Source organism: Panthera leo, chromosome A1 (assembly GCF_018350215.1).
Source record: "Panthera leo isolate Ple1 chromosome A1, P.leo_Ple1_pat1.1, whole genome shotgun sequence".
Classification (NCBI taxonomy): Eukaryota; Metazoa; Chordata; class Mammalia; order Carnivora; family Felidae; genus Panthera; species Panthera leo.
Window position 1 is genome coordinate 104,346,343 of NC_056679.1, and position 9,502 is coordinate 104,355,844.

The 9,502-nt window shown below is 43.3% G+C and overlaps 1 long non-coding RNA gene across 1 annotated transcript; it reads right to left on the reverse strand.

Annotated features, from left to right (window-relative positions):
- Positions 1 to 1,624: 1,624 nt before the first annotated feature.
- Positions 1,625 to 9,152, reverse strand: LOC122200229. The gene is made up of 3 exons (XR_006193756.1): positions 8,995 to 9,152; positions 5,130 to 5,435; positions 1,625 to 1,705 (listed from the first exon to the last, which is right to left on the reverse strand). It is a non-coding gene; the product is annotated as an uncharacterized LOC122200229 (long non-coding RNA).
- Positions 9,153 to 9,502: the final 350 nt, after the last annotated feature.

The following is a 9,502-nucleotide window of genomic DNA, read 5'->3' on the forward strand; positions in this document are numbered from 1 at the left end:
TCCTGATCTCATGGTTTGTGAGCTCGAGCTCTGAGTCAGGTTCTGTGCTAGGGATGTGGAATCTGCTTGGGATTCTCTCTCTCTCTGTCACTCTCTCTGTGCCCTTTCCCAGCTCTCTCTCTCTCTCTCTCTCTCTCTCAAAATAAATAAACTTAAAAATATTTTTTAAAGATTCCCCAAGATGAAGGTGAGCTGGGACCAAAACTCAGATCCCTGCCCAGGACTCCTTCAGAGGGCTAAATTACTTTTAGTTTTGGTCTAGTGCTTACACACACAAAGTAGAGTGAACAAATTTCCTGACCTTGGCAAATTAAGTGTGCTCCATTCATTTCTTTTTATTGAGGTAAAATTCATATAACATAAAATTAACTATTAATCATTTTATTTATTTATTTATCTATCTATCTATTTATTTATTTATTTATTTTATTTGAGAGAGATAGAGAGTGAGGGAGAGGGACAGAGGGAGAAAGAGAGAGAATCTCAAGCAGGCTCCACACTCAGTGCCGAGGCTGACACAGGGCTCCCTCCAAGTCCCTGAGATCATGACCTGAGCTGAAATCAAGTCAGACAGTCAACCGACTTGAGCCACTTAGGTGCCCCACTATTAACCGTTTTAAAGTATACAATTCAACAGCTTTTGTCGCATTAGATTTTGTCGCATTTAAAAAGTTTTAATCTCACATGCGATATTCCGTGTAAATCCTCCTCTTAAACTCCAGACAGAGTTATTTTCAGAGGCAGGGTGGGTGAAAGTTTGTGCAGAGAAGGATAAAATCAGTCCTTCCCGACTTCACCTCCTGTCCCCCCACCCCCACCCCGTCCCCGGACCCAAAAACTCCAGCGAGGGAGATGCTTAGTGAACTTTTTAGTGGAAACTTGCCAAGGGCAACAAATAAATCACTCCTTCAAGTGTCCTATGTGATTGCCAAAGTTTTTGCTGTCTTTTTATTTTCCCTGTTACGCTTTGGGTACAAAACAAACAAACAAACGAGAATCAAAAATCAAAAAACGGGGCGAAAAAGTCCAGCAGCTGTGATGCCAATTTTGGTTTGACTCATCATCCCACTGAAAAAAGCAAGGTCATGACTATTTAGGAACCCCTGCAGAGGTTGGGGTGGTGGGCTTGTCACGGGTCTGACTCTCACCCAACCTTTGCAGCCTGAGTGGCTCCACCTCTCACATGGGTCTTTCCCCACATTTCCAGCCCACTGTGCGTCCTCTATTCTGGAGCTTGCTTTGGGGGCAACTCATCTGGCTTCGAGGCAAAGCCTTGAGTTTCTTGAGGGGTCTTTTTATAAACCTTGTTCGGTCTCTTCAATCTGACTGAAGACCCTTTATATATAAAATCTCTATGTATTGTGCCTGGGTGGCTCAGTCGGTCTGTCCGACTTTGGCTCAGGTCATGATCCCGAGATTTTGAGCCCCGTGTGGGGCTCCGTGCTGACAGCTCGGAGCCTGGAGCCGGCTTCAGATTCGGTGTCTCCCTCTGGCTCTCTGCCCCTCCCCACTCGCACTCTGTCCCTCTTTCAAAAATAAACGTTAAAAAATTTGACATCTCTTTTGTATTTACTGCTTTTCTTTAATTTGAGAAATACGTGTTAAGATACATCTGAAGTTCTTTCCCCATGCATGCCGTTTGTCAGTCCCGTGTGGCACCTGAAGTTTAAATCCACATGGCTCTTCCTCCCTCTGAGGAGTAAATCTGAATAGGAAAGATAAATAAGATACGTTTATTTGACAAATGTTTTTTTGAGCTTGCCTGAGGGTGCGTGCAGGGATCCAAAGGTGAATTAGACAAGCTTTTGGCACTCAGGGACTTACAGTGTGGTGAGAATTGTTACTTTGGGCTCACAGTAGCGCTCATTCACTGAACTTAACTGAGCGATCCCTAGGAGATGTTTGAAATTCTCATTTAGATCAGGGGAAGTGTGGTCTTATAAGACATCCTCAGGAAAAGGTAAACCTAAGAATTATTTTAATGTCTTCTCTTATGAACAATTCCTTGAAGGATAAAAAAAACCAACACTAATTAATTGGTGGAAGGGGGTAGGAGTCAATAAAAGGATGTTTTAGTTACATACAGATTGGAACTCTAATCCAAATGAACACATCTAGGGGCCCCTGGATGGCTCAGTTACTTAAGTGTCTGGCTCTTGATTTTAGCTCAGGTCATGATCTTAGGGTTGTGAGATCAAGAAGAAGTCATGAAAATAAAATATTAGGAAAGAACACATCATTTAATGTGTTCATCACTCTACTATGGAATATTAGCAAGGCTTGCCTTTAACCGTAATATGTGGTTATAGTATTAAAGTCAAAGTGTGGGTGGCACTGGACTGCCCCCTTCTCTCCAAGAACTTCCCACCTAGCCCACAAGGGTAGATTCTTGATTCTTCTAAGTCTTGTTTTTGTTTTTTGGTGCTACCCTATCATCAAGGCTGACTGGTCCAGAGCTGAATCCTGAGGGAAGAAGGGACAGTCAGTTTCTCATTGATCTAGAACCATTTGAGGCAGCAAGCACTTTATGCAGAAAATCTCTGCCTGTGTTTGTGCTCAGCGAGGTTCCCAGAGATGCTCTGTCTCTGCCCTCTCAAAGCCTGGTGTCCCTCTTTCCCTGCATTTAGCAGATGCTCCTGGGTTCTCCCACAAGTGCCTCCACCCTTTGGTTTTTTTGCTTAAACTCTCTCTGTCTTCTCCCCCCCTCAGCTCCCCCCCACCCCGGCCTTTTTTTTTGGTCACTTGCAACCAGAGGAAACTCAATTTAACATAAAACAACACACATGTCTAATGCGATGTTAGTTTAGTGCTAACGTGGAATTTATGGTTTATGGTAAAATGAAGATCACAGAGTCATGTTCTGCCTAATTCTGTCCTTTCTGGAGTACAAAAACTCTAAATAGCTACAACCGAAGTATTTAGAATTACTCGAAGGTGAAGTTGAAGCAGTGTGTTAGAAAATGATTTAAGGAATTTGTAAGAAAATGTGGGACCTGTTAAATACTAAACTTTTTTTTTTTTTTTTTTTTTTTTTTTTTTGGTAAAGAATGTCTGTCTGTCTGTTAGACTTCCTTCCTTTTAGAAGCCCAGCATCACACGGGAGGCTATTTTGAACCGTCCCTGCAAGTTACCATTCAGTTTCTTCTAACCCAATAAGAGCCTTCTTTTTGATTAAGCACCAGATAAGAGTGTTATGCTGACCCACTCAGGATGTAAAAGTCCTAAGTCATTAGATGGCAGTGAGGTTTTAAAAACATTTGAACAGCAGGAAATAGAGCAGAACTCTCACCAACACATGCAGACTACAGTAGCAGCCGCAAAGTATGTGGTATCCTGTTCTGCCACTTTCGTTGGGCTGGATGATGTTGTCTCACAGACCCACTTGTCTCTGGAAGAACTTAATAGGTGCAAATTGTTTAGTATGGAGGAGGGCAGCGTGACTCTACAACATCTCAAGTACAGATGAAAGCGACAATCTCGGTTTGGTCTAACACTCAGGGTGTTTCCCATTAAACTAAAATCTTAGTAAGCACCTCTGGTTTCTTCATGATTTCTCTCATGAAAACAAACTGAACGGTTCTGTCCTTCCCTTTCTTTTGGAAACAGCAATATCTCGCCGTACCTGAAAATCTCCACTCAGATTTGTCTGATCTCTTTTGTGCCCCTAAAGAAATGGCCTAAAAGTGGGGGCAGTGTTGGTTAAGTTACATGTGAGTGTTTTCTTTCCTTTTTTTTTTTTTTTTTTTTTTTTTGTGAGAATGAGAGAGAGAAAGAGGAGAGGGGAGGGGCAGAAAGAGAGGGGGATCTACACAGGGTTCAATCCCACGACCCTGGGATCATGACCGGAGCTGAAATCAAGAGGTGGACACTTAACTGACTGAGCCACCCAGGCGCCCTGGCTTCTGGTCTTGCATGTGTGTATCTGTGTAGACACGTGCATGTGTATTTTGATATCATCGTACCTTATCACATCCAAAAATTATGCTATCTACAGTCTTTCTAAATATGTAGATGGGAAACCATAATTAACCATGTCTAAATTATGTACATGTAATTATAACTGTTGGAGTCACTATTTTGGTATTCTTTCTTTGAAGTCCCATTTCTTTTTCTCACACTAATGTCCTAAGTCCCCATGACATATATTGGACATCATATATCTAATGAAAGAACCAAGGTGGAAAGACGGTGGAAATGCCGTTCTGAAAATCCAGAGAACCACTCGGTATGCCCGCGATGACCCGAGTAGACAAACACTTCATTACTAGGAAGGGGATTATGTCCGTCCCTCCTTATCCTCAGCCTGTGGTTCTGTCAGAAACTGCGAAATGTAAGCCAAGCATACTAGATTAGCTTTCTGCCTGGTTAATACATTATCTTCATTTCTAGAGAAGCATGTAAGCAAATGTGTCTCCCTCTTCCGGAACTTAATATATATGGATAGCCTGAAAATTCTCATTCCGGACTGCAACAAACATTTACATTTCATATGAATAAATGAAGATGTCATCTCTTGAGCTATTTACCTCCTTATCATCCCCATAAACCAGGATTTTTCCAAAGGGTTTTGTAAAAAATAAACTCTTGGGGATCTTTTCCTTCTTTCCATTATTTAGGAATGGAAAAGGTACCTATCTTACTCTTTCCGTCAGCCTCAACCCACAGACCGTGAAAACACATCAGTCACTTAATTTACACTTCTAAAGGAAAACAACACACATACACACACACACACACACACACACACACACAAATAACCTAACAAAGCAAACTCCATGGTTCTCAGATCATCGTACTTTTTTTTTTTTTTTTTTTTTTTTTTTTTTTCAACGTTTTTTATTTATTTTTGGAACAGAGAGAGACAGAGCATGAACGGGGGAGGGGCAGAGAGAGAGGGAGACACAGAATCGGAAACAGGCTCCAGGCTCCGAGCCATCAGCCCAGAGCCTGACGCGGGGCTCGAACTCACGGAGCGCGAGATCGTGACCTGGCTGAAGTCGGACGCTTAACCGACTGCGCCACCCAGGCGTCCCCCATCGTACTTTTCTAAATAAAGTTTACGGGTTTGTATCTCAACTGCTATACTGAAATCCCTAAAACCCCAAGGTGACAAAGCAAAAGAAAGGCACCTGTGCTCTTGGAATCTGCAGCGTTCATGGGGGAACCTGGTCGTGGCTCTGCAAGGAACATTTCCACGTTCCCCAAGGAGCAAAGTTAACTTCTTGAGCAGCCCTTATTTCTGCCCCTTCTTCTTGAAATATGTCCCACAAAGGCATAGGAAGAGATTGTGGTTTGCAGTCAAGCAGGCCTGGATTCCGCTTGTTCCTCAGAACCTTGCCCGTGAGGCCTTGACCAGTTCTGTCCGCATATGCTTCTTCCTTAGATGGATATAGCTCCCAGGATGGTGGCAGAATGGTCAGCAATTGTGACTGTTCCTGGTGGAACAGAGATTACCAAAGTGACATCCTGAGAAATTTAACAGTGACTCTCCCTCATTCCACACAATCCTGAGACTTGAGTCATTTTTTCAGAAGATAGTAGCAGTGGGGAGGGCATCCTACCCCAGCATTCCTCATCTGTGTTGTGACACAGAGAAATGCTTTGTGATGTGAATGGGTTTTCTGTCTCAGGGAGGCTGGAGGGCCTCAGGCTGCCCAAGGGCAGGGCCTATTTTTCTTATCTTTTCACTCTGGTGTCCGTATCAATATTCTCATTTCCATGCCAGGTGTGGCTATGGTTGTGGGCCTGTAGGAAATGCTACACACAGCTCTTAGACTAGGGTAGACAACAGTCTGGAGAACAGTAGACAGTACTTATTCACGACGAATATCTGTAACCCCTGTGATTCAAAAATCCTTCTCAGGTCCATAAGGGGACACGTACGAGGGCAATCGCCATGGCAGGTGCAATACAGGGGCCCACCCCTGGGGGTGGGTGCTAGGCGTGGGAGGTGTCCACCGTGAAATCCAACGTAACAGCTTAGATGTAGACACAGCAAGACCGTGCTCAGGGAATAAAGGAAGAAAGCAAATGAGATCTACAACATGATGTCACTTACACAAACTGAACATTCAGGAGTACGAAATAACTATACATTTTATAATAACACAGGAGACAAAATAATACACATTAAACACTCAGAACTGTTGTCTGTGGGAAGTGGGAATAGGAGGGGAGAATGAAGGAAAAAGGAAGGGATGGATGAATGGATGGATGGATAGGGAGATAGATTGGTAGATGGATGAATGAATGAAGGAGATAGATGGATGAATGAATGAATGAATGAATGAGTTGGGGCCCTGCGCAGAGGAATTGGGGATATGATTGCCTTAGCCCTTTGCTTTTGTATTCCTAAATAAAAAATAATTATCATTTTCTAGGTGTGTGATTTTTTCTTTTTTTTGATGTTTATTTTTTTTTTTGAGAGAGAGACAGAGACAGAACATGAGTGAGGAAGGAGCAGAGAAAGAGGCAGGCACAAAATCCGAGGCAGGCTCCAAGCTCTGAGCTGTCAGCACAGACCCGTACACGGGGCTCAGACTCATGAATGGCCAGATCATGACCTCAGCCGAAGTCAGATGCTTAACTGACTAAGCCACCCAGGCACCCCTATCATTTTCTACGTGTGTAACTTTTGAAAACTTGGGAAGCAACTGTTCTGGGCAGTGCAAACATTTCCTTAGAAGCCCCCAAAAGTAGCAATTAATAGGAATTTAACAAAAGCTAGATGTCAAACTTGGAGAGAAAAAATGTACACATAACCTGTTTTTCCCATTATAATTACAGAAGGATGATTTGTAAAGACAGGCCATTACACTGAATTAACATGTAAAGTCACTAAATATATTATATGTATAGTTTTAAAGAAATGCAGATGATATTGAAAGAAGATCATTAGGTAACCTAGGGGGTGTAAACTTGGAGGATTCACACCACTTCCTGAGAATTGTAGGGAATAGTAGGGGCAGTATTTTCCCTTAGCCCTGTTCTGCTTGCCTTACCCCTGCCAAAAATGAGAGCCTGTTAGACCCTTCTGATTTCCACACCCCCCACCCCCCACACCCCGTCCCCTGCCTGGTCAAAAGTATCTGGGAACTGTGTCTACAATGATTTTGAAACCAGTTTGGTTTGTCTTGAAGGTGGCTCTCCAGCTGGGCGCTAGGGAAGAAGGGGGTTGGGTAGGATTCAGAGAAACGCTGATAAGTGGGAAGGACTTTGCAGGTGTAGGGAGCAGCGTGATTGAGGGCATGGAGGTAGGAATGGGGAGGACCAACACAGGAGCCTGTCTAGACATGGAGAAACTGTGCCCTGATCCCTGCACAGCTGCGAGGTTCGCCAGGCCCAGGCCTCCCATTGCAGCTCAGACCCGACAGCTACAGGTGATCCCATGAGGGGAGCTGTCTTGTGCTGGGTGGGCCTGGAGCCAGTAGCTGCTCACTGAAATCTCATAGATTAAAATAAAAAGCCCATCACTGCCAAGGGTGGTTTTCATTTCCACTGGATACTTCTTAACTTCCCTCTGGCAGTGCTACCCATCTCTAGGTGAGAGCCTGTCTCTGCCAGGTTCTACTTATTTGTTCCCTTCTGGTTCTTTCTTTCTTTCTAAGATTTTATTTTTAAGTAATCTCCACACCCAGTGTGGGGTTCGAGCTCACAACCCCGAGATCAAAAGTTGCACACTCTACCGACTGAGCCAGCCAGTTAGGCGACCCTGTTCCCTTCCATTTCTTTTCAAAAATGAACCTCTGATGTGTTTCAAAATTTTTTTTAACTTTACTTATTTTTGATAGAAAGAGACACAGAGCATGAGTGGGAGAGGGGCAGAGAGAGAGGGAGACACAGAATCTGAAGCAGGCTCCAGGCTCTGAGCTGTCAGCACAGAGCCCGACACGGGGCTCGAACTCATAAAGTGCCAAGATCCGTGACCTGAGCCCAAGTCGGCCGCTCAACCGACTGAGCCACCCAGGTGCGCCCCTCTGGTGTGTTTCAAACCTGGGGACGTTTGTGTTTCTGTGGTCTCTAATATACCCGTCTAATGTGCTGCGAAAGGAAGTGACTAGTTGTCAGACAGGAGGAGCAATTTCTCAGTTCCCAAAAGATTGCGATGGATAGCACCAAATGCCAATGGTTTAAATAAAAATCCTAAATACTTTGAATAATTTTCATCAGTTTTGTTGAGACATAACTCACGTACCATACAATTCACCCATCTAAAGTGTGTAATTCCAATGGTTTTTAGTGTATGTCATTTTTAATATTTTTAAATTGTGGTAAAAATATATATATGACAAACCTTGGCATTCTTTTCTATTTTTTATTAAAATTCCAGTTAAAAACATACAGTGTACTATTAGTTTCGGGTGTAGAATTTAGTGGTTCATCACTTAAATATAATACCCAGTGCTCATCACAAGTACCCTCCTTAATTCCCATCCTCTTTTTCATCTATCCCCCCACCCTCCTCTGGTAACCATCAGTTTGTTTAAAGTTAAGAGCCTGTTTCTTGGTTTGCCTCTCTGTCTTTCTTTTCCCTTTGCTCATTTGTTGTTGTTGTTGTTTTTTTTAAATTTCACATCTGAGCGAGATCAGTGATGTTTGTCTCTCTCTCACCGACTTACTTTGCTTAGCGTAATATTCTCTAGCTCCATCCGTGTCATTGCAAATGACAAGAGTTCATACGTTTTGATGGCTGAGTCATATTCTATAGTATATGTATACCACAACTTCTTTACCCATTCGTCAGTCGATGGACATTTGGGCTCTTTCCAGTGTTTGGCTATGGTTAATAATGCTGCTGTAAACATCAAGGTGCATGTACCCCTTCGAATTAGTACTTTTGTATCCTTTGAGTAAATACTTACTAGTGCAATTGCTGGATCGGAGAGTAGTTTTGTTTTTAACTTTTTAAGGAACTTCCATGCTTACAAACCTTGGCATTTTAAGGATACAATTCAGGGCCATTAGTTACATTCGTGATGTTATTGCAATCCTCACCTCAATCTATTTCCAAACTCTTTCATCGCCCCCAAACATGACTCTATAGAATATCACTGTACTATAGTTAGGCATAGATGGAAAGAGTTTTGTTGGTAAAAGAGGGTGTTGGACATCATCATCCTCTGCTGGTGGATCCCCGTGGCAGGTATCCTGACCACCCCCTGCTGTCTGTTTGCACCTGGGTGGGGAGCTGGCAGCTTGGTGGTTCAATCCCATTGTTACCTCAGGCTCCCCGCTGCTTTGCTCATCTCCAAGCCTGAAGGTTGGTCAGCTGGAGAGTTTTGTTTTCTCTTTCGGAGATCGGAGATCGCAGGGACTGAGGAAATGTCACCAGGCCTGTGGGCCAGAGGACTTCAGACATAAGCCTTGCATTTTGCACATGTTTGTGCAACCATGTCCTTCAACTCCATTCCCCACTCCTATGTCCGCCTCCCCCAGGCGGACTATTTTCATGTGTTTAGTATACTCTATTTTGTTTTATGTATTTTTGTTTTATGTAATTGTA